Source organism: Rhyacophila brunnea, unplaced genomic scaffold, assembly GCF_057557595.1.
Source record: "Rhyacophila brunnea isolate RB1 unplaced genomic scaffold, BYU_Rbru_1.0 scaffold_3, whole genome shotgun sequence".
NCBI lineage: Eukaryota > Metazoa > Arthropoda > Insecta > Trichoptera > Rhyacophilidae > Rhyacophila > Rhyacophila brunnea.
In genome coordinates, this window is record NW_028232965.1 from 14,635,995 (window position 1) to 14,663,783 (window position 27,789).

Consider the following 27,789-nt stretch of genomic DNA (forward strand, 5'->3'; position numbering starts at 1 on the left):
ATGATATCAATTATTTCGCCCATTGGCTTTACATACAATAATGGTACTACCTACCACTTGTTTAGATAGACATGGAATTATGTGAGTTCGAATACCATATAGCCAGGGGTTTTCTAATATTTTTGTTTTTCTTTATTCTATTATGTATTCTCAGTAAAAAGAACCCTTTTTAACGTGTCCACTTATATAACATTGAGATTTTGTATTTGAGAGAGTATCCTGTATTAGTCAGCGGGAAAATTATTTTAAGGCCAATGTTACGACGACATTTCAATCACCGCTTCTGAACAACAGGCCATTTTCAAAGTCGTTATCGCCTCTTTTTGTGTTGTCATTTTCGATGATTGCGTACATTATATTATTCTCCGATTGTATTTTAACCATTTTAAATCAATTAGGCGCTATTGATCGTAATATCCGTGGCATTCAACACGTCTGAATGATGTAATGTATTTCACAACTTCCATAGCTGTGCGGATTTAATGTTTCTTTTTCGTGCTTTTTTCTCAAATAAATCTTCATAAACTAGTTCGACTACGTGTTTTTCCGATAAATCACACGAAATGTTGATACATTAGTTTCATATGTGATTCAAACAAAACTTAATTTTCCTCTAGACCATTTACATTTTCTTTTTTATTAAATTTGTATTATTGTATATACGCTTACGGTGGCCGCGCAGCTTAAGCGTTGGACTATCACGCCGTGGGTCCCAGGTTCGAATCCTGGATCTGGCAAGTACACGTATTGTTTTTCAATTTGTGTGTGAGTCATGGTATGGACCTAATATGTTGAGCAAGTGGCTGACATCCATTTCTCGTAAAAAACAAAATCTGTTAATAGGTACACACCTCTACTATGTGGAGGCCTATTATGATCCTATTAGGATCGGACAAGGTCGAAAAAAAAATATACCAATATTTCCCAAGCCATGATTCACCTACCTGCCCCAGGTGTTACGCGAAAACTGATTTAAGGAGGATTTTTTAAATAATTGTTATCATTATATTCAATACCGAATATACATAATAAGGTTTAAGAATGATAGATTCCTGATTAAATAGAAATGTTGAACGGAGTGGGAATATAACTCACGCATGTCACTTAAACTATCGACCCGTCTATGATTCATGCGAATTATTTACGTTTAACCTAAGGTACTTTAAATTCCACCAATCGACGTGACTTAGGTTAGGTTACGTTCGATTCCCGGTGAGGTGGGTGACAATATAATATTCATGTTATTTTTTTCAACCTCTGTGTGTTTGTGATTGTTTCACTTATATTACTAAATGCACTACTGTCATTGAACCGTTTAGTCTGTTGTAGTGTTATAAATAATATTATATTCATATATTTTTTTTAAATAAAAATGCTGCGACGATTTAAAAAATAAGAAAATTGTTAAATAAAAATACATTTGGATGAATTATTCTTAAAACGAATCATGTACGCTTGAAACACGAAAAAGTACTTTACCATTAAATGATTTTGAAGATATACCTTCATATAGCGTTGACAATCAGATGTTAAAAGATATTTTTTGATTGCTAACGAAATGACTCAAAATCCGTCATCAAAAGTCGGGTAGGCCGCTAAAATATATATCTCGAAAGGAGCACTACCTTGTTGTGAAGTTTAGAAACACATGTATAAATCAAAATACTTTTTATTGAATAAATGACATTATTTTTCATATTATGAGGGGTCTATTTTCAAAAACATTTAATATGTGTAGTACCTAAACGATGTCTTTGCATTTTAAATATAAATTATGTTTTCACTGGTATTGTATTTTTAAATTAAAGCAATATGCCAATTTTTATTAGCTGATGCACCATTAGTTGCAATAAAAGTAAGCAAAATTAAATTTTAATATCGCTGTCGGCTTATATTTTTTTTTTTCTTTAACACTTTCTGTGATTTTTTGTATGTTGATATATGTATATATAAAATACATGTAGAATAGGTATATTCTTTTGTTAGATTTTGTCCATCTGTGGACATTGATTTTGGAAATATTATAAGCCTCATAATATGCTATTTAAATACACCCATGAGCACAGATAATAAAATTATCTCCAGCCATGCAGGTTTTATATTTTCCATAATATTCTTGGACGTTATTTTAGTGTATCTAAATAAATTATACTGGACACGATTAATATATTCTCATTTTTTAACTCATATTTCACAAATCCATTAAAGAAACTGCCTTTATGTTTTAATTTTAATAATTAAAGTGATCACCACACAAAAAATAATTATTGTACTTATAAATAATTGATTTTTTTGCTTTCCAATTTAATGGGCTGGCTTTTATTAAATTTGTGTTCGATGTTCAGCGTACTAAAATATGACCTTGCTTTTTATAAATTACTTTTTTAAATCCTTTTGTCATATAAATTTTCTGCCTCGCATTAATAACGTGTTCTACATGTTAAGCCGTAAACGAAGTTTCAAGAACGCTTTTCATTATTGTATGAAATCGTATGCGAGCTGTATTGTTCACTGGCCCATTGTCAGAGGAAGGCATTACAACTAAAACTAATAATTTTATCTCGGTTATTGTGTAGGTACGTATGTACTTGGTAGATGCGATTCGTTAACTGTAAGTGCAGGCGTAATGCAAGTGTCCTCCATTGAACGGGATGCAGTCATGTCGCATTATCTTTCTACGTATCCGCATCTGCCTCCTATACAGCCAAATACACTGCATTCTGCACAGTTCCCCAGCTGCACTTGTGTTGATGCATTTCGCTGCAGGCGGAGTGACAGGCCGCACTGTACTATCAAACAGTCCTGCAAAACCACGCTGTGTCGCTAGATTTTAAAATCAGCCAAGTGACTTTTGTGAATTGCTGAAGAACTACTGCTTTCTAACATTTCTGCATTATCGAAATGTGGAATTTATTAATTTTAAATATTATATACTCGAAATAATATAAACTTTCACCCTCGTGACTGTGTAGGTACTCGGGAAAACAAAAAAGCTGTTTTTCTCCTATTCATCCATTATGAACTTGGCTGATTTTGAAATCAAGCGACACAAATGTTCGGGTAAATCTAGTGAAAAACGTTAACTTTTCTTAAAGATTTTTTTTTTAATAATTAATTTTAAACGTTCCTGCGCATCTATTCTGTACACAAGACTACTATCGGCAGCTATCGAGGGTAGTTTAGCATATTTTTGTATCGAAGTATTAGTACTCATTGTAACAATTACGATACGTTGTAATTGGTACAATGAGTGCTATGTTTTAACAGCACCTCTTGGTTGTGCTAAATTTTAGAGCGAGATAGACAGTTTTGACTGTTTAGACGTGTAACTTAATGTAACAATTGTAATAATTCGATACAAACATATGAAAAACTACCATCGATAGCTTCCGATAGCAATCTTGTGTATAGAATAGATGCGCTAGTAGATGCGACGAAAACTAAATTAGACCAACAAATGTTTGGCAAATTACCCCTGGAACATTCTCAGCAAGCAACACACTAAACAATTCTTAGCGTTATTAAGTTGTGGAATACATACGCCCTCTAAGAGGCGTACATCACTCAACAATCGTAATCCCAAAAGGTACCATTGAGATTCAGATAAAAAGCTTACATAAAACTGTGTTGCATTGGCCAAGTAAATATGTATTTAAAAAAAATACGCCTAACAAAAAAAGTTCATGAGAATTCCGATTCACAAAAAAGAAAAAAAATATTCCAGTACATTGTATACTTTCACGATTACTTTCGGTCGAGTCATGGGGTGTACCTATACACAAATATAGCCAGTGGCACAAAGAAAAATCTTATTTTCTGCTCCAATATTAATAAAAAAAATACGTTCTGTTAATTGTACTAATTTGATATATAGGTAGTTAAGATAATTACCAAGCAACGTTCTATAATATATATGTCAGATATATCGATTCAACGCTGATGAATAATTAATTACACAGTTTAAACTTCTAATAGGAATTTGATGTTTTAAAGTTGCTATCCAAAATATGTGTGTTTTGGTCTGCTTTCGGTAGGCAATGCCATATTCTATCAATCTTTACTGCTCGGAATTCTACTCTGCTGTATATCGAATATATTTAGATTCAATCCTTAAACCTATTAACAACAAATAATAAATCGCAATTATAATAAGTTTGAACTGTGGTCAGACTACAATGTTTGTTCACCAAACTGATAATAGAGTTTATTTGAATAGTATCTTCAATAATGGATCCGAAACATGTACATACTCTTATTGGCTGATACGCACCTGCCAGCATTAACTGCGACAGAATTCGCGCAGTGCTTGATACGTGCAGCAAATGCTTGCCGAACGAGCTTTGTGAATTCCCATTTCTAGTGACTATTTGTCGCGAACACAAAGGATTTCGCTGTCGCAGTGTGAATGGTTAAATTATCCCGCGAATCGAGCACGCCGCGACCATGTAGTGATATGAGGTAACGTTGGTGACACGATTCCTGGTATTTCTATCATTGATGTGCTCATGCATTGCGGTAAAATCTCATGGTTCGTGGTGCGCTCGTTGGTCGTTTGTTGGGTGTGCTGGGAAATGTAATCGTGCGCTGCGCGCAACTGCCGCAGTTTGTAAATGTGTAAGAGGCATAATATAATGAAAATAAACACTGCCAATAGTAGCACAACGGATGATGGGTACACAGAAGAAAGATCACAAAAAAAAACCAATGGAGAAGAAGAAAGAGGCCAACAAGAATAACTGATACGACACAGGTAGCATAACTGAATGGCAATAAACCAATAATATCGCTTAGCTACGATAAATGATGGCCAAATGCAGAAGCAGAATACATTAAATATAGCGGTACTGAAGTGCACTAAACGACCACAGGGCCGCTGTTCTCCATTGAACGGCAGGCAGTCATGTCGCATTATCTTTCTACATATCCGCATCTGCCTCATATACAGCCAAATACACTGCATTCTGCACAGTTCCCCAGCTGCACTTGTCTTGATGCATTTCGCTGCCGGCGGAGTGACAGGCCGCACTGTACTATCAAACAGTCCTGCCAAACCACAAATGTGTCGCTAGATTTTAAAATCAGCCAAGTGACTTTTGTGAATTGCTAAAGAACTACTGCTTTCTAACATTTCTGCATTATATAAATGTGGACCTTATTAATTTTAAATATTATATATTCGAAGTAATATAAACTTTCACCAAAACTGCTGAATCGACTAAATCATCAAGTCCATGTAGAAAAATGTGGCGTCTATGAACGATAAGAGTGAATGAAGATATGGAGGTCTTTCAACCAGCAGTGGATTTACCCTGGATGATGATGGTATCATTGAAACACAAAATCTCGTACAATTTACTCTCAAACAGTTTTTCTTTATTTCATTATGCCTATAATTTTAGTAGACTCAATTATAATGTGTTTTATTTAAGTGCCTATACGGATGATATAAAAGGTACTCGTATATTAACCATGCCATGTCTTCAAGGTATTATTCATAAGTTTGACATACCTACATAATTTATTTGCCGACTTTTCAGCGTTACGAAAATACTGGCATTGTTAAACATTTGAAAAGATTTCCCATTACTGACTGTGTGTGAATGATAAACAGCGGTCGGTGTATGTAAACTTGTCACGGGAAATTGTCTTGTTCCGGATTAGCTTTTGTTTCCTTTGTTGGCAGGGATATGAAAAAACTGCTTTAACTAAAAAATAAAATTAGAATAAGTGTTCTCCTTTTTTTGAAGCGCTCTGTTGCCGCATTACTCTCTCCTGGCCTGGAAACTTTTAGGTTTTCGTGGCAGCGGGCTGAGTTTTATTTTATTATCTTTCAAATTGGAGATAATATTGCGCTTTTGTGGTTTGCAAAGTAAAAGCGTAGGTATCCTTTTTACGTGATATAATCTCCCAAGGCGTGTTATCTTTTCCGTGTGATTGTTGCGCGAGAACAAATTGTGCTATTAGATACAATATCTTTCACGTACCCATATATCCGAATCCGTTTCTATATTCACACCTTTTTACTTATCACACTTTTATTCATTTATAGGATTTTTCTTTTGAAAATCAAACGTTGTAATATTTTTATTTAGTCGCAGTATATCTGCATGTCTAAAATTGTGTATTGCGTTTATATAACATTAACTTTGTATGAGTACCTACTTGTCACGGAGGTTAGAATTGCGACTAACAATGTCTGCTTTCATATTAGGTATTGTTCAAAACGAATTATTGGCGTTTTATTTACAAATATATATCATGTTAAGTTTTGTAAAAGTTTCTAAACTTATAAATATTTCTCATTGAATTTACGTTAAAGATTTCCGAATAATGAGTTAAATAAAAAATAATATATTTTTTAACAATAAGTACTAAACATATTGTAAATAACTAATCGTCATAGATGTGGACATTTCTATGCTCATTGCACCTAACTAAATAATACGATTTACAAATATTACATATGATATTATAATTATGTACCATCGTAATCATCATCCGTGCCGATCCACTCACTGCTGGATAAAGACTTTCCCTAGTTCCTTCTACTCTTTTTTGTCTCTAGATTTTTTGTGGCCTATTTACGAAATTGACAAGTTTAGGATAGCCCTGTGGTCATTAGCGCACCATGGGTATCTATGACTGCATTTAATTTATACAGCTGTGATACATCCTCGAGTTACATTTACAACACGTTACAATTTCATTAAAACGACATAGGTATATCAATTTATCAGTTTATCACACCGCGTTTTCTTTTCTGCCGCATACATTGGTTTATTCTGTGGCCTTGGCGAGTTATGCTCAACATGGATTCCTTGTACATTAATGATCAATGATTCACATATGTTAGATCAACGTTATATTATCTTGAATAAATATAAATTCCATAACACATTTAATCAATACCTCCTAAACCGTGTCCATCACCTGAAAATAATGTAAACGTTGGAAATGGCAGTAATCTTTGATATTTTATTAATTGTTTTCATTTTTTTTTATTTCTGTCATATACTTAAAACTAAAATTAGACGGGTTTCATTGTCTCCGGAATAAAAATGTTTTTGATTTTACGAGATAGAACGACGATATGTCTATAAAAATATTAAATATTTAAAAATTGTAAATTACTAGTAAATTATGATTACTAAAAGGTGTGTTGTCTATAAAAATATTGAATATTAAAAATTATAAATTATCATTACTAAAAGGTGTGTTTTATCATTTCTTAGTAGACCTCATTTCATAAATGAACAATTAAAGCATACGGAGTTCATTAATTGATAGTCGAACCTCTTCTACCCAACAGCATGGATGAGAGAATACGGTATGGGAAAATGATCAAAGGAGAAAGCGCTAATCATTTAATATCATTCAATGAACATTACTGTTGAAAACTAATCTTTACTATGTAGCTGAATGGTTTATAAAGTTTTTATTATAAAGCTCTTTGGATAAGAAGAAAAGGTATTCTATGTACCTATATCGTTATTCACCAAGTAAGTCTCCATGTCAATCTAAAGAAAGTTTTACAGACTACACCCCAGGTAGCTTATATTCAAACACTGAAAAGTAAAATATCTTTCGTCCCTGGCAAGCTCCAGTTTTGATACGCGAAAGATTTTCTTTTATACTATTACTCTTTCAAGTTATTCTGGGGCGCATCTCGGGTGAGTGTTTTGCATTGCAAAGTCGGCAAGAGGAAACTTTTTAATAGTTTTTATTTGGAACGGCCTTCGGTTGTTTGTCCAAGGAAAGTTCGAGCGCGACGAGATCTTTGACCCGGCGACATCTGCATTCAATTCCAACCTTCTGGGAATTGAGCATGATGCAATCGCTAAGTGAAGACCACGACATCTTCATATGAATATAACTTTTAATCAAATAAACGTCTTCTCTAGGGATTGCAATATCAACAGTATTCATACCAGTCTGTAGCTTTTCGTAACTGAGTTGCGGCATCTTGTTTTCCATCCGCGGCGGGATACAAAAACCATGGACATATTCTAAATTAATCAGAATTATAGAAATGTTCATAAACAGTTTGAATACAACTTTTAACCAACTTTTTGGACTAAGCATGAGGATTAAATGCATTCGCGAGAGAAATGCAAGTTTTAAAAATGAGTTGGAAGCAGAAACTTAAAATAATATTGTAAGTAACTACTGTGTATACTGTATAGAAAGTTATAAAAAATTTATTCCTCACATCGGATTACATCCTATGTACTCCTGTACCTATATGAATCGATAGTAATTTGAATATTTTGACTTGTCCTCATTCAAACATTAATAAACATAAAGTCATGTCAATGTCTGGTTTGAATAGAGAACATTTGAGAACAATACCTCATATACATAAAGCAATGACATTAATATGGACGAAGCATCTAGAAAATAAAATGACACTCACTTTGTGTTGGGTTTGCCGGATGGCGAAATTCATATTTTAATATCGGTATCCTACGCTCAAATGAACATTCTGCTTGCAAGCGGTCTGGCGACACCGCTGGGTCTGCACATACAAAATTTCTGACTGTCAGGTTTCGACTCCACCGTTATTATTGTGTTACAAAATGCCAATGTGCCTAGTTAAAAATTGTAAAAAAATCTACTAAACACTCCAAGAAAGATGGGATATCACTTTGCATGTGTTAGTATTATTTATTATTTATAAAATGCCATTTTAAGATATTGATGAATGTTTATTCAATGCAATTGAATGACAGGAACCATTGGACAGTCAGTCGCCTGTGATTCGCTGGGCTCACTTGCGTCTAATCTCCGAGAAGTCGTAAGTAACCGAGAATCTGTTTCTAACGCAATGAGTCATGACACTAATACGCCATTACAATAAAGGTTATATTACTATAAATTCTCGAAGCTTGTATCGCATAATGGAAACGGATACGTCAATGGTCACGTGACATCTACCTATACATCTGTGAATGACTTTCATGCACAATTTCTCGTGCGCGCCGGGTATGAAGTGAGTCGTCCATTTAATATGTCATTGACATAAAGTATAAAATAGTTGAAACGAATAAATTTTTAATCAAACTGTCGTGGCTGTTCTAGGTATGTCCGAATGCACCCCTGTTGGAAAAATTACGTGATTGACTTATAGCTAACAATCAGTAGACCATGAGTCCCCATTTGGCTTCAATTTCATACATTTCGATTCAATCTTTATAGGAGAAGGTTTTTTTAGGTCAAGCATAATTAGATGGGATTTATTACTAATGTGTTTAGCTGTAAATTATTCTACAAATTTACGATGATCATCACCGGTTTTATGCGCTTAATATTACTTTTAGAAGTGTAGCGATCATGCTACTCTGTATTAAATTAGTGAAGCATTTTAATATGTAGGTTTTGTTATTGAAATTAATAAATTCCTTAAAAATATAAGTTTTAATGAAAAATTGTATGTGTGTGTTTGTGGGGGGGGGGGGTGTCAATTTACGGCACCGGGTGACGTCAACCCTAGTTACGCCACCGCACTACAATAGAATAATTATAGGGAACGTTGACCACCACCTCATCATACCTCGAAAGAAGCAAACTTTCTTCTGTATATATATTTCAGGGAAGCATCGCGTCGTTTTAAGGGGTCAAGTCTAGTCCATGGCAGCGAACCGTTGAGCTGTAAGTTGAGTGCATTATGATAATGAATCGTGGAGTATCCCGACCCGTCAGGGAAACGGCGGCTTTGTTATTGCATGAAAATACTCTGGAAAATTGATATTGTTGGCAAGTTTTCCTCGCAAAATCGAGAACGTACGTGCGCTGTTTTTTCTTCATTTCTTTTTCTACGAAACAAAGATTTTATTTTCCAAAGAAATGGTATAGCGCATTTATTAAAAGTGCTCCAACGTAGAAGATTTAATATTCTCTAACTCCATTACTATCTACCCTTACCTTAACTGTTATTAATGACACTCCTGTAGTTTTTTTGTGCTATTAGAAATGAACTACGCACATTTTAACCTTTTAATATTATACATTCGTGTTACATCATTAAATATTATAATATAATTTCGCTTTCACGCTTTTCACGATGCAGTAGTAGCTGAAGCCAACGGCGCGAGATTGAATCTCGCACCTAAAGCGTCGATCACATTGAGCTATTGCGAATGATTTTCATATGATATGATTAATATAATTAAATGATAATTGACATGTAGAATTTTATTTTATAATTATTTTTGGTTTGTTTTCTGACTAATAAAAATGGCGAAGGGTCGCATGTTACTTGGCTACCACAAAATGGCGTCGCTATCAGTGCTTCATAATAATATGATGCCGAGTGCCGATGACTCAATAATTCAAGTGGATTTATTTAAAAATACAAAAAATCTTTAAACATACACGGAATGCCCTTAATTTAGTTCCGCATAATACCATTTAGGGAACACTAGTGTAGGACGTCAGCCTATTCTTAACCTTTGCGATAGGTAGGGGGGCCGCCAAACATGCAGAGCTCGGCGCCCGCTTCAATATGTGGGGGTCATGGGTAGGGTTCTGTCTGACTGACTGTCTGTTCCGAGTCTGACAAATTAATTTAAATAATCCTGTTAATATATCTAGCAATCATATGGTTAAAGACAGACAATTTGAGGGCGAATTATATACATGGAGGAAGTTTTTTGTTGCCTTATTATAACTTGACAATGCGTAATAGAAACTATGATTAAGCAAATATATAAATAAAAACATAAACCGTTTCCAAAATTACCCGTATCGCGATATCCCGAATTCGAATAACCAATAGCCCAAGGCCCCTTCAAGTGTAAATTCGACCCTGGATGGGGGGAGTAACAGCTTGGAGAGATTCATCATGATTTGCAGCCTAAAAGAAAAACACCCGTGTAGTGGACTGATCAAATGTGATAGGATCTTCATTATTCACGTCGAGACGGATTCCGAGTAGACCCCTTTGTTTCCGTACCTTACATTTCTCATTTGATGTTAGTTTGTCATAAAAAATTCTTATTTCTCGAGAATTTTATTAACAATTTTTCGAGAAATGATAATTTCCGAAATTTCATTAAAAATCTAGAAATGAGAATCAAGATTCTCGATCACATGCGCTGCCTAATGGTAAAGGGCAATGGAGTCATATTAGGCAGTTTGTAAGAAGTCGGTATATATTTCCAAAATTTTTGGCAGATACATATTCTTACTTACGTCATCCTGTCACCCCCAGTGTTGGGGCATAGGGCAAGCACAAAGTAGCGCCATTTCCCGCGGTCCAACGTCACGTCTCGCGCATCCCGCCATGTGAGACCTGCGGCGCGTATATCGCTTTGTATCATCGTTGCAGGATAAGTGAGGGTTAGTTGGCAACAGTGACGGAACCCTTGAGGTTGTGCCACAAGGGTATGGGGAACACCCCAATGTCCCCATGTCCCAACCAAGAGGCTGAAAAATTCAATTGTTTAACATTGACAACAACTAGAATCGTTTCACCATTTTCGAATGCTTTAAAAACTGTTAATATATTATATGCTCCGCCTCTTCGTCCTCTTTTAATTTTATACATGTATCAAATTGCCTGCGTAGGCATAATTTAATAGGGGTGGGAATTAATCGCACATCGCTTTCGTCAAAATCCACATCAACAAAAAATATTCAAACATTTAGAAAATTGTCTTCACATAAACTAAACAATAGGTACTAAACAAAAGTAACGTATCACATTTTAAAAATATAAGTCAACTTGGTTTTGACCAAGCAAAATAATCTGCAGTCTGTGGTCACGTCATTGCGTGAGATGTCATGTTTCAGATCTGTCAAATAAAGTATGACTTGACTACTTATAGAAATTGTCGTTTTAATAACCTCATATCAATAAAATAGAATTTAAGAGAATATGGATAGATAAATTATTTTTGAAGACATACAAAATACAATTTATGCTCTATCTACATAATAATTATAACCTTTCATAGAATTGATTTTTTTTTTTTGAAAGTGTGTTTTCATAGATTTATTACCACTTTTTCTTAGCTCGTATTCTTGTTTGTCCGGTGGTTGTTTATCCAGTACAAATCTTGCAATCGATTTTTAACTAACTTCCCGACTAGCTAGACATTTAAAACTTTTAGAATATATCAGAACACGAAACCTATGCATTATTTGAATACTTTTAGCCATCTTTATGTAGAATTGAAGTCATTGTCAATTAATTATGTTTTGTATGAAAAGTTATTTCGGAAGAAATCCGTAATCGAATCCACTATTATTGGTTGCTAAGGGGGTGGTCCTATCAACTAAACTATTAATATAGACGTGCGTTACTATGGAAATCAAAATGACATTTCAGTATTCTATATTTGTTCCAAAATAGCAAAAAAAAAATGATTCGTTGACAATTGCCTTATTTGTCCTAAATTATCAATACATAGAATTGTCAAGTTTATATGACTCAACAGAAAATTTAAAAACGTGGTATATATAAAGTTCTTTTTATCTTGTAATTATACGCTATTATATCTGAATATAATAATATGTTTGTACAATACTATCAAGTTTAGTCATGTTAAAATATTTTTGTAATTAATTTAACTACAAAGAAGAGCAGGTCGATACACCTATTCATTTTTGAGTGTTAAAATAATCTATTGACAAATGAGAACTATTTATTTCCATAGTGAAAATATACCATTTGACAGTTGTCGATCATTTGTGAAACCATCCGTTTCCGATGTGAATTTAATCTTCTTAAACGTTATCGGCACTTTGTGAAAACTGTTTATTTAATTGTACGAATCCCCATTTAATAATATGTTTTTTTCTTTGTTTCAGGTATGTCCCATTTTATTCAAGACATCAATTACATAGATCTATTCCTGTCTACATATTGGTTGGTTAAGTAAGTATATTATTGAAAAGTGATAATAGTTAATGTCGCAATGGTTAATTTTATTGGTAATCGCCTGGACTTGCTCATGCATCATCCAATGCTATGTTATGATATAAGCAGATGCAGACAATGTATCTATTTTCCTCGTAGTTTCCCGGGGCTTAAGATTTTCTCAACCGTAAAAAGAAAATGGCGAATATTAAAAAATCTATCACTGTTTGAAGACATTTATTCTATCTTTTGTCAAGCAACGCGTCCCAAGCGTATAATATAGGTAGAGTGATATTTTATGGAAATATAACTTTAAATAAGGCTCCCTTGATAAATGGCTTTCACTTAAGTAAACCTGCTGGCTTAATATCGTGCCGTAAAAACTCAAAACAAACTCCAGTAGAAAGGCTAGAGGACCTTATCGGGAGTTAAAAAAGGTTCCAAAAAATAAAATCATGTAGATTACCTACCCTCTTGTTGGAGATGCACTTACATTAATGACTTTGGGTGCACTCGCGAAGCTGAAAATGCTCGAAGCTTTTAAAGTCTAAGTAAAGTACAACATTTATTAGGGCCCGTATATGCTGAGGAATAACGAGCTTACAATTAACAGCAGTGATCGTTTTCGGGGCTGGCGATATATTAGTATGGTTAAAAAGATAATAGGGGCTGCCCTGCATTTAATTTCTCCAGTATAAAATAGGTATCGGTTTATGATGATATATTCAAGAGGTTATTCCAATGTATATTTTGGCTTTTTATATATTGTGTACAAATGGGTATACAAATTAACATCAAAAAATCATGTATCCCTATTAAGACGATGGCCGAACGGCTGCCGCGTCGGCTGGAAATGTCATGTTATTTTTTAATGTGTGTTTTAATTCAAAGTATTCAATTTCAATTTCAATTTTTTCAATTTATTTATTTTACATATTGTGGACATTACAAATTATAAGTTTAAGACGTTCACAACATGACATTTAGAAACAAAGAAATATTATTATAACAGTTTTATGTACATAACACAATGTGTAAATACAAAAAATATTAAGTATATAGGTACAAGGAAGTACACCGGATGAGTTAAGCAGACCCTATTTTAAGAAATTAAAAAACAACGTCCACCTAAATTCACCCTCACGTAAGTGGAATATATGTTGACCAAGTTCTCCATTCCACCTATGAATACAAACCTCCACTTCATGGAGGCCCGTATGATTCTTTTATGATCGGACATGGTCAAAAGAAAGAAAAAATGAATTCGGTCTATAGTAATTGTATATGAACATTACATAACTAGCATCGGAGAAATGAGGAAGATATAGAAGTTTTCATACGAAAACCATATTAAAAATAAACCGAAGAATTCAGATATGATGAAAAACAATACTTACCAATTTAGCCACTTGCGCGATACATAGTCAAGCCGAAATTAACTAATAGCTATGCATCCGAGATATTATCAAATTTCGTTAATATCGGAGACCATCTTTTAGAATTTTTGATCAAGATATTAATTAACAAAATGTTGAATTCCTAGACGACGTCAGTATTTCTATTTTTTTTTATTTTAACGCACTTACACTTGCTAATATTTTTTGATTAAATATTTTTTCTTTTCAATGAATAATACATAATATTTAAAATTTAGGTATCATTCATTATTTAACATACATACATATTTCGGAACATGTCTCGTTATTCATTTACGTCTGTCATGATTCTCATATATCCTAATATTATGTACTCGTATGTAGATATTTTACTTTAGTGCATAAGATAAAATTACTTAATACAAATATAATTATTTAAATAATAAATAATCTTGTATTAATCCTATAATACCTACATGTAATTTCCATTCGAGCCAGATAGGTGCCGTGCATACGTACATTTCTTTTTGAGAAAAGTATTAACATTACTACTTTCACACAGGTGGCGTAGTAAGGAAAAATCTCGGTCGAAACGTATTGATAGTTTAACAAATTAAGGAGACGGATTACCCTACCCTCCAGATGGGTCCCTCAGCAACAAACAAGAGGTTTCTCTTTATCCGTATTTATGAGGACGATTACGAACCTCTATATATCTCCGACCTAGGACACATCCTTAAAAGGAGCCTTCCATTTTCATTATCTGATTGAGGCGCAAAGACTTCGGCAGTTTATCTACGGTGGGGAAAAAACGTGAAGGCAAATTTATAGCCCACACCGACCTCCCCTGCTTCCCTTAAATTTTTCAACCCCTAATGCAAAAGTTACGTGTTGCTCTACTCAGAAACTTTACTCCAGGGGTTTCCCAGTGATATTCGTGATACGACCACTGATTGCTCACTTTGTTTGTTTACCGGCAGTATGCGTGTCGAACACACTTCTGACTGGGCCGTGCTAAAACGTTTGGAGCATGTAAGTTTTTATCCGAGCACTATTTTTGAATGACAAATGATACGTAAAGTTGAATTTTATAGACCGTAATGAACTCATTGAATACAAATTCAGTTGTATACAAAACATTTAAATTACTATTTAAAGGAATCAATAACACACACTTGTTGTTTGAAAGTGAATTACAGTAGAACCTCGGTATAACGGACTAACGGAGGGGTGTCCGTTTAACCGGAAAGTCCGTTATATAAAAACACATAATTTTTATTTGCACTGTTTAAGTCTACTGTTGTTTATAATCAAGACGCGTGTAATAAAGTTGAATTTCGTTATCTGACGAATAGTCAATAAATTCTATTAGATTATCATACGCAGAACATTGCTTACAAGCGGTGACACTTGATTTAAATGTGTATTATAACATTAACAAGATGTTTTTAACAATGTTCACATTTGACCGGATATTTTATCCGTTAAATCGAGGTTCTACTGTAATAAAGAATATTCGGACTAAAAAGAGTGTACAGTACATGCATTGCTAATTTTAATTTGTAAATGTGGTTAATTTTTTTTAAACATGCGGTATACACATACTGAGACATAAAATGGTATCTACATATTAATATCATTCAATATACATTTCGATTCTCGACCTAATGGAACTAAGCAATTAATTTGTTTTTGGTGAGGGTTTTGAACAGAGGGTTAGAGCGGAGCTTTTTTTGAGTTGCTCCGCTCCAGCTCTGCTCCGGGACCTAATACTTGCTCCAGCTCCGCTCCGGGTAATATAATAATATGTATACAAATGTTAAAAAATAAGTCGTTAAAAATAATCGTCATTTTATTATTAAACAAAATTACTGACAGCAAATCGTCTCTCATTATTTACCCTTTATGTCAAAAAAGTGAGGTTATTTATCACTCGGTTGCCGTATTTCAAATAATTCCAGTGTTACAATGTGTCAATATACTATTTCCGTTGGATTTTATGACGAAAATTTAATACCTCATAAAAAAAATTATCCGGTGCAGTGGAACACTATAAATTTTCTCCGTGCTCCTGCTCCGCTCGAACGCTCTGGTTTTGAAGGTCGCGATATGAACGCCGGCGCGCACATCAACTATGTGTGTTATGCGATAATTGAATTTATACGTGGATTAATCACGTGACAACAGTGCTAATATTCCGAACTGCGTATGTCATGCATAAATTTAATATGTTCGAGTAAAGGCGCCTTTTCACGTTATCGCATGTAATCACATAATAATATTATGTATACGGTATCTTGATTTCACTGCTGTGCAATATTAATATCTCCATACGGGATTATGAATTCTCATAACAAGTATTGTGAGTTTTTTTTTAATAGTAATTGATCCATAAAATAATTCGACATTTTATGTTGGTTAACAGTCGTAATACACACATATATGTACACTATGTTTATTATATCTCTAAAATCACTATATATACATATATATGGCAACATATGGCAGTTTATATTAATATTCTGGCAATTCCAATAAAATAACTGTTATAAACGCACGAATAAAAAATTAAACCATCGGCGATGTAGGTACATAAGTAAAATGTACGTAGGTATAACTGGATTTCAGAATCATCGACTGCAAATATTTATGAGAATCAGTTAATTAAAATTAAAAAAATATGTGCCATAAAAATTATCGAATACATAATATTAAAATAAAGATTCCCATTTTGGCATATTCTTAAATATTCTTAATAAACAATCAAGTAATTGTCTGAGAAAGTGATAGATTATTGTTTTTTTAGAATGGTGGTTTGACTAGGTCAATTTCACTCCCGTCATCTTTAAATATTTCGTAAAATAGAATGCTTCTATATCCCTGAAAACACCGATCCTATTTTGTTCATCTCCCAAGAAAGGTAATCTCACAGATCACTGCAAGATTACGAGGCAAGGAGAATATACACGAGTTTCCCTGGCTAGCCTTAGCCATTTTAAATTATATTAAAACTATGTGTGCTTTTATAGTCGCTTTGTGAGCAGGCACGCGTCTAAAGTTATTTCGCTTTTATAAAAAGTTACATAAATAAAAATAAAACGAAATAACACATTTGTTTTTTTTCCGTTTCCACCCTTATATAGACCAAATATCTTAGTAAATGTTGGGACGGCTAAGTTTTACTTGGACTATAATATTTTGTCCTCTCACTGCGTGCGATGGTTAGATACAACTCGTGACGGTGTTCGAAATGATCACAGCTAGCCTGACTACTACAACATGGGCCCCTCAATTTCACTGGTATTTCTCCATGACTAGACACCCCGTGATTTAATTGTAGTAGTAAGGGTTAGTTGTTCCTATGTATGTATTGAGCTATTATTATTATTGTTACAATAAGTTAACCGTCTAAGGTCGGCCACCATCAAGACTTTTATCATCTACTAGTAACCCAGAACAGTTAGCTGGAGTCTCACTCGTAAAAATCACGGAGGTTCTTAAGCCAAGAAATGCGGCGTCGTCATCGGCTACTTTTACCATCGATATTTCCTTGCATGACAAGTTGGAGAATGCTTTACTCTTGTTCTCTCGTAATGTGGCTGAGGTAGTGTAGTTTTCTTACTTTGATACTACGCACAACTTCTCGGTCTTTTCCCATTCGATTGAGAACGTCAACATTTGTCACAAATTTTGAGGGTGCATCTATATATCGTCGGTGTTTTGTAAAAAGAGCGAATCAATCATTTTGAATAAATTAATGAAAAAACAATATGTATCTCACTAGCTTTGTTGTGTAAAAACGGCGAATATCCCCTTCGTGTTACGAATAAAAAGCGAATGTGACATATTAGGCATTTTAAAATATTATATTATAATGCCTATTATAAGGACAGTATTTTTTCTAAGCTTTATCATAAACTTGTTAGACATTTATAATCATCCTTTATAATTAATAAATATATGTCAAAAGTTAAAAATCCTCCCGTAATTTTGGTTAATTCGCCCTTTTTACAAAACGATGATATACAACCATTAAAAGCCTCCTGTTTTCCTCCGTTTTTTGCGACCCTGGTTTCGCCTTTCGGCATCTTCAGGTACTATGTGCATTCACCAAAAGGTAAATTGGTACTGAGAACGAATATAATTAATTCTAACTTATATAATAAATTAATACAATAAAGTAGGTAAAAACTTTATCATCGACCTAGTAAGTCAACAAATTATGAATAGTGCAAGTGTTTTTAAAAAACCCCTATCGCTAATAATAAAGTGTGTATTTACCTTTTGGTGAGTGCACATAGTGCCTGAAGATGCCGAAAGGCCAAACCCGGGTCGCAAAAAACGACTCAAATGGATTAGTACAAAACCTAAATCCATTAGAGTTTAAATTCAAATTCCATCAATTACCTTCGGTCGATACTATTAATATTATAACAAAACTTGTGTTGGTATTTGATGTCGCTATTTTTGATTCTGTTAATAATTTTTTTAAGGCTTATTTTAAACCATAAGAATTGCTTACCTAATTAACACGTTCAATTTATTTGATGTAAACCCGTTAAGAGCTATCAATGATTAAAATAATTAAAATATGCCGCTTTTTGAGTAACCAAGACTCAGGCCTTGATGCAATAGTTTATTATATTATGTAAAATACATTGCTTATTATTTCGACAATGTTTGACAATAATTCATGTCTATTTTTGTCACGTGTGATAATTATTATACCTAAATAACACAATGTAGAATTGAAATGGCATGATTGATTCAAAAGATTTCTTGACACGCGGCAACATTCGTATTCATGATGAACGACCTCAAACCGTCAGTAGAACAAATAAAACCTCCCTGGCATAAGAATTTTCGCCCGCGACGTTCATTGGACGAGGCATGATTGATGACGCACCCTATAGAAATGCGAAGATAAATCAAAACATTAAAACAATCATTGGAACCTTCATATGAAAACTGTATCAACATCTTCTACTTGCAACACAATGGGAGGGGATAGTTATGGTAAGAAGATAATAGGAAATAAATTGTACGCGCAGCAATGGAGCCTGGAATAATAAAGGTATTCAGTTCTTAAAAGTGCCAATGCAGCGTGAATTATAAGCATTTGTAGTAAAAGAATTTTTTAGGGGCATTAATTAATATTGTCAACGTCTCCAAATCGTTCGGTTACGGATCTCCCCGCACTTTTAGGTACTACATCCAGATCCCCTAAAGTCTTCAACACTGCACACAACACTAACAAATCGTAGACGAGATAATAATATGATGGCCTTAGATTACAATATACTTCCGGTATTGTCTATATAAGACAAACAAGACAGTGCAGTTATACGTCTGTGTATAGATAGGGTCCTTTTTAATGTTGAGCTTCAAAATTTAAATGACAATTCAAAAATGAAATTATCGGTTAATGGTAACTAAAATATTATGCGTCACAAATGATTGCCTGTAATTTTCATTTCATTTAGATTTCCATTGGACAAACTTATCCTTTAGCTTATCTACTTAAGTAGTTTTACTACAAAAATAAATGTTATTTTATATAATCACATTTTATCAAGAATACAATAAAATCTAAGCAGTAGGGACGTGATATTTCCGATTTTTAAAATATAGATTATATTGTGTATATGAAGTAAAAAACAATGAAAATCTAGAGAAAGGAAACAATTAACTACATATTTTAAGCACTGCGGTATATAGAAATTGCCTAACGGCCGAGCCAACCCATTCAAATTAGTAGGTAAGACAGTATGTATCCTCGTGTCACTTGCAGAATGTTGGTATGAATTTACTTTTTTGAAAAGCATCGCGACGCTGTTTCCTGGCGCCCTGCAAACTTCCGGAAGCCGAGACGCGGATGCGGCAGGAGTGAAAACGCGGGGGGAGTTCCGGAAATGATAAAGTGGACCGGAAATGTGGGCAGTCGGCCGCGACTCTCCCGAGAACGCCAACTACAAACAACGGCCATCTTGCCCTCCGTCACGCCATACTGTGGTCAGTGTCTTCATTAAACGTATACGTTTAATCAGATTGTATCTCAAATACTTGCGTGAGGCTGGCGTAATTCAATCACTAATTTTCCAAATTCATTTTCGTCAATATACTTTTCCGACTACTAGATATATTATTTTTTATATGTACCAAAATAATTTAACACTTGAACGTGTTCTCAGATCCGAATTACATATATATAAAATATTAACATTTTTAAATCTTCTTTTAGAGCTGCAAACCATACTTCAGTTAAAGTGAAGTTTGTGAATCTAATTTTGACAGAACGAGGAAGCACCTTTTCCAAAAACAGTAACACGTAAACCATTTATTGAATGAGAAACAATGTACCTTGAGACAGTAATATTATAATTATTAAACCACAGTGTAAGTTTCATGGAAAATACAACTCGCAATTACTCGTCAATTGCAAACTACAATAGAAAGTTTTACCGAATACATTTGATTGTTATAATGTTGAGGGAACATTAAATTAAATGTGTAATGCGGTTGTTGATAAAAGAATAATTTGAAAAATAATTAACCACTTTAATAACCACGGATATCTTGTCGAACGATATTTTGTTTAATTTTCAATTTTAGAATGAATAAATTAATAATTCTATTTATTTATGCTATGGTTTTTTTGTGATCATAATACGTAAATTTGTTTGATAAGAAAATATAGTGTATTATAATGACATAGATGTCGTTTTTACAATGTATATTAGTTCCTGTTTAGGCGTCGATCCCTAATATATCTAAAAATCCCTAATTTTGACGTATTTACACTTAAGAGCGCTTGGTCCTTAGACAAATTGGTATACATTATAGAATATACATGAAGGTTTCAAAGAACGTCATAGATTTAACTAGTATAAACATTATATATCTTAGAGTCGTTACAATTCATTGAAAGGCTGTATCATACAACAAAGATATTTCTTACTGCGGCTGCTACCAGTTATTTCGGTCCACTGCGTTTGTACTGTCTCGAAATGAATTACTCAACAGGCGATGCTATTTATTTCATTAAAAATACAACATTCGCTAAGAGCTTTCGTGCGATGTCAGAAAACAACAAAACAATTCGAGAAAACTAGATAAAAACTATCCGCAAAAAATGCTAATGGAAAGTCCTTTCACCGGCAGTGGAAAGGAACATTCATAACATCGCGTTGTAGGTACCGTAAAGAAATAAATTTATAAGATGAATTACCCTGTAATATGATTATTATACCCTTTGATTATTTACAAACAATACGAAATTCTAAGGATACGTTTATATTAATTGAGTTAACATAGGTAGGTATTTAATGGAATCCTGTTTTAAAAAATGATAATAATAGTTTAAAGTATATTAAATTGTATCAATTGGTTTATAAGTCGATAGTTATTTCGGTATCATTATCAAGATTAGAAAAATGAACCATGTATCTATGAATAAAGTGGTTTATCTTAACAATATTGTCACAACTATAATAGTTTTTGATCAATAAACAAATCTGTACATTTGTGTTTTATATATCAACTTAATTTCCACACATAACACCTAATTACGTACTTATTCTAGTTGTGATACTGGGAAAATTGAATTGTTTTCGAATTGTACACTTGATAAGTGAACATGTATTTTTAATATTTTCATTATTAGCTGTGTAAATTGTATTTTTGTATCAGTTGACATTGTCTCACTCTCGTACGGCGTCAGGGTGTAGGCGACAGCAAAGAGATAACACAATAATAAACACAAATTCACGTTAGCAAGACAACATTATCACGAGGCACCGGTAGAGCCTCATTCCATGCCAACGCGGTTTCGATGACAAAGATTCCTCCAGGGAAAACATGCAAGGTCTTAACAACATTCTCAGCAGTTTGAATATATCCGCATTCACATATAAAGGATATGGATTTAATTCCCACTTTTGCATGTTATACGCATAATGATAATATCTACAGTGTATGTGATTTTAGTCCACAATGTATCTATTTAGAGGGTAGTTGGGATCATAAGCGAGCTCTACCATTGGGTCTATCACCAGATAAGAGTTCCTTACCCCTACCTCCAGTTTTTTTGCACCGTCAGGTTGTTAACCTATTATAATATATTACCTAATATATTGTAATGTCTTCCCGCCAAAAAATGACAGTTGGCTCTATACAAGTGAAAATGCAGATTTTTCAAGAGTTTGCCGTTTACCAGATGGTAATTTACGATATTTTGTTTTATGAGACATGGTTCGCTCACGTAGTAAACGTTTTCAAGTATTATGAATAAAAAAAAGTTCGCTTTAGCTTTTGTAATATTATTATTTTTTTCAAAATTACGAGTAGAAGAAAAGTAGAAAAAGAGCTAGGATACCTATGTGATGCGAGAAAGAAACAATATTAAAAACGTGAGTAATTATGATTTAAAATAGTTTTAATTATCTTTTATTACTATGTAAAAAAACATTTGTCCTAAAATACTGTTATGTAGTGAATGTCAGTGATGGGTGCATTTTATAAATGAAAAATTCATGTTTATGATAATATAATATAGTTGAAATTTTAAGACGCAATTGGCATTTGAAAAAAAGGCAGATCGGAACTTAAAATGATAAAATTACACAAATATATATAAACAATTTACGGCACACTTCAAGATTAGTGCATAAATTGCAGATAGAGCGTCATTTTTAATAAATAGTATTAAATATTTTCCATATTCTTTAAATGCATGCTATAGAAATATTCTTATCTGCAAAATAATAAAACGATCCCAGAGTTTTAAGTCCAAACCAAACACCGATAAATTTTAAATAAAATTTTCAAATGTGGTGGCGACAGCTGCAAGTAGATCCACACCAATAAAATACGTCTTAAAGATATTAGCGAGAACTCCTTTAACCTCAAGTTGGTTTATTCAGATCTTGGAGAATGATAAATGTGAGCCGTTGTGGTTAGCTTTAAGGCTGTGCAGCCATATTTTCAGCAACTAACAAACGTCCGCGTGTTTCTGAAATTTCTTGTTAGGATTACGTATGTAACAAGTGTCGTGTTCGTAGGTTTAGATATTGCTTATTTCTATACTTAGTGTACGTTACAATACATCGAGCATTGTTACAATGTAATACCCAATAGAGTGACTTAATTCGAATCGATATTATTAAAATATAAAATTTCATAATAATAATACAGGTACTGCATTTTCATACGTCAAAGAAACAGTGGAATAGTTTTGGTATATTATTATATAATATTATGTATAACCTTAAAATATTAATGCTCAAACAGATAATCTTATTTTGGTGTTTGATGGTTTGAATGAGAGACCTTGGTCCCAAAACTTTTACAAAAATACAGAACATTATAGACTAACCTAAGGCAAGCTAGCAAACAAGCCCATGCTAGTACCATTCAATTTGGTTACATGTAAATTATACGTAAAACATTTCACCGTGGAACAGTTTGCCGTCAGCTTTCTTATCGGAAAGAGATGATCGTATGACGTATACTATGCGGTCTCCAATCTTATTAGATTCAATATGAACATTAATTCAATTTTCATATCTGTTTATGGCAAAATAAAATTCATGAATTCAAGAATGAATCCTAACCTAACCTAACAAATAATCCAGTATATCGGCTATTTTCAAAATTTGTTTGCTGCTGGCTTCCTGGAAATTGTAAACTGACAAGCACCGTGTTTTATTTAGACATGAACTTTATGTCAGTACTATACGACCCAAAGATGTTGGACTGTCTTTAATATACTTAACCTTTAATATAATAACATTTTACGGTGAAGTGTGATACGGCGAACTGCATACGTACAAGTTTCCGGACACGTTCAATTTGACCTATTGTCCAAACAAGCCATTAGTTAAAATATAATTTCACCGTAGGCGATGTACAAGTGCTAACATCACTGCTTAAGTGTACGTCCTGAGTGGCAGCGTTGAGCGTTTTGCGCAACTCAAACGTATAACCGTATAAATGTATAACCAAAAAAAGACATTGTCTACGAACATTTTCACACGAGGTCATACGTTTAAGTTGCACAAAACGCTCAACGCTGCGCCGAACGCTGGCACTGAGGCCTCACACTAAGATATTATTTCGGTTTCGAATCCCGAACGTGGAAATTTTACATGTTGTTTTTAAATATGTGTCGACTAGACTAGAGCATGGCCCTAATAGGTTGAGAAAGTGGCTTAGATCCATTTCTCATAAATAAAACTTCTAATAAATCTCTTCCGAGATCCACTTTGGATTTTAGAGGAAATTAAAAAATATATAAAATACTATGTACAATGCTGTGGCACCGTATACAATATAATGGTTATCGGTTTCCCAAAATACACTTATTCGGAATATCGTGTTAATAATATAGTGTTAATTATAAATTACGATTGTAAGATAAACCGGCAATTGCATATTCGTACGAAACGCAGACCCTCAGTAAAAGAGAGGTTCTAACTAACACAGTTTGTTATTGGAATAGTGCATGCTGAACATAACGCGTAAGAGTATGCATGATGATGATACAAAAATATTATTATCATTGGGAGTTTATCCGTAGCCGCTTAGAGGTCTCGTTGTCAGCAAGCACGTGTGTCTAACGTCATTCAATTCATGCGAAGCGCATTTCCTGTCTTTGTGATTGTTTATATCGACTTCAGCAGCTTCCGCCTTTAGCGTATGTATATTGATTAATACCATGCAATTATTGCATTATTTAATGTTTTATCACATATTTGTGCGAAGATTAGGCGATTATTTAAATTCCACCCTAATAAAAATAAATTCTATAATCCGTAATATAATATTGTAATAGTGGTCGCAATGTATCTACCTACTTCGCTGCATCTTTTATGTATCACCAATACTTATGCGTTTAAATGCTGTAATAATCCGTACGTAAATGTATCATGTTTTTGTATGAAATATCGTGACATCTACGTGAAATATATCGAAGCAGGTCGTGATATTACTATAACGTTGAAGGTTATTTGTTATTAGTTTTCAAGTTAAGTCTTGTAAGTGTAACTGACAAGAACCTACATGTACACTATGATACCTATAACCTACCTCCATCCAAAAGTCACCCTTTTCCACTGGTCTATAATACGGATAAGAGCTTTATACAAATCAACGATCGGTAGAACTGTTTAAAACACCTTTTGCGGTACATATTTTCTCTCAAGAGTAAAGCTTATCTATAGGGATGATATGCTTCGGCGAAGTTGAACAATCATCCAACCCGAATATGTACAGCCGGTAGTTTAACAAAGACAAAACTTTTTACTGATACCGTCTAGTTTTAGACCTATTTCAATAGATTTGAATCGACCGTCTAGTCACGTCAAACTATGAACATCGAAAATAGTCGAGTGTTCAAAACTTTTACTATTTTACCAGTTAAAATAGTGTCGGATAATATTATATATTATCCCGTAATGCCGGGAAATGTCCCTATATCTAGATTTACTACCGATGGCCTAATTTAAAATGGCTATCTTTGAAATATTGTCCTTAATAGTAGGGACGACGAAAGTGAATACCTCGTATTTATTTATTTAAAAAAAAAAAAAACATTGTGGACATAACAAATCAAAATTCAGGACGTTCACAAGAGAAATAAATAAAAAAAAATATATAAAAAGAAAACGTACCCAAACAATTTTATATAATAAAATAAAGTTTCAAAAACAAAATGCAAAGTACATCATTGAAAATGTCTATATATTTAGTGAGCGCATTTACTAATCTTGCACCCCTCGCTAATGGTGCCTGATAGGCTTGACTCGAGGAAACAGTTCTGACCCAGCACGTAGGTAATTGACAGGCGCATATAAATTTTAATTGTTTAGGACGCCAGGATTAGAAACCATCCGTCGTGATAAAAGGGCAAAAATGTTTCAAGAGCAGAAGAGACCTACAAGATTCAAGAGGGTGAAAAGTGAGCATGCCGTATAGAAAGGCAGTTGGGAAGTAATCGTTTGACGAATTATTAAAAGGAAAACAGTTCTAGGTTAAATAATGTCTTCTTGATGCGATGTAAAACAGAAAAATATAATTTATTAAATTACTTAATACCTATATGTAATGAGAAATATAATTGTTTTATAAAATATATATAAAATGAACGCAGAAAGTTAATTAATTTACTTAGCATTTAAATTTTTACACAATGATAATACAAATTATATTAAATTCTACAGATTGGCGCATTAGTCTGGTAAAGCATATTGGAGCATATCCGGTGTATACTGGTTTGAGTCCCGTCGGGCATCTTACTTTTTTCTAATAGGTATACCTATAAGTATATGATTTTTTTTCAAATTATGTTTGTTCAATATTAATTTACGTATATATTTTACTGATTATATTTAGAATAAATCTATGTTTTCGTGAAATGAATGTTCATGGTAGATTTAGGTTTTCAACGAGTTATTTTCTATTCTACGAGAAAATCGAGCTTTTTCTGCTAATTAGCTTATTATCACAAACTGGCTTATTTTTACCAAAGAGAGTTGGCAACACTGATCAGTAGTCATTCATCTTAACCATGTATAAATATTATTTAACCGTATGTATTTATATCATCATAATATTTTAACAATATCATTTGTACCGAATTAATGTTTTACGTGATACGTTTTGTTTTATTCAAGTTGTTGAAGCTTTATTCTGTTGTAGAGATCATTGACCTCGGTGTTCTGGCATCAAAAGCGAAAATCCACCAAACATACAGTGCCTAATCTGGTTAACCGCAATATTTTTCCCAGCAAGTTCAACACATTTTCTTCTCTAAGTTTTCCCGCCATAAATCAAATAAAATGGCTACATTTGTTTTAATAACACAAAACAAATCCTATAAAATGCGGGTTTTTTTGGTACCTTGTACCTACAAACAATACTTATATGAATCTCGTGGGGATACGTGAGCCGGTGTATGAGCCTAGCAAAGGCAATCATTGCGTAGGTGGGCTATATGAGGAAGTCTGGATTAAGATGATAGTGGGCCCTTGAGTAATCAAAATCTGGGGCCTTTTACGACGGCACGTGAGTGTTAAGTCTCTTATCTATACCGTGGCACTTGGATCTTTCTAGCGTGGTTTCCTACCCCATAAAATTGAGCCGGTATCAATAACGCTCTAAAAGTTTCTAAAGACAAGTAATATTTTGATAACTCACAGTTGAAACCCCCCAAAATCTACAGTTTGAGATTTTGTAATTCATCTTAAAGTCAAACATCTTGAATTACGAATTTTTGAGCAATTTAATTTAGTTACCTAACTCCAAATATTTGATTCTTATCAAACAAAAAATCTTTCACTAGCTGTAATAAATTCGTGAAATAAGAAATTATAATTACCAATACACTTTATTCCTTCGCCAGCAATTTAAATTAATGTCAACATGATTCAATTTTATCTGTCGGCTGTCTGGCCCCTTTAGATATCTACAAATTTTTCAATTGGGACTCTTAAATAAACGATAAATACTTTTTGATATCGGATATGTCCCAGCTGTACATTTGCTGGTTTAGTGCAA

General features: G+C 33.4%; 1 protein-coding gene across 9 annotated transcripts in view; it reads left to right on the top strand.

Annotated features, from left to right (window-relative positions):
• The window catches only part of aPKC (protein kinase C iota type), a 478,073-nt gene that overhangs the window by 317,674 nt on the left and 132,610 nt on the right, over positions 1-27,789 (top strand). The window lies entirely within an intron of this gene.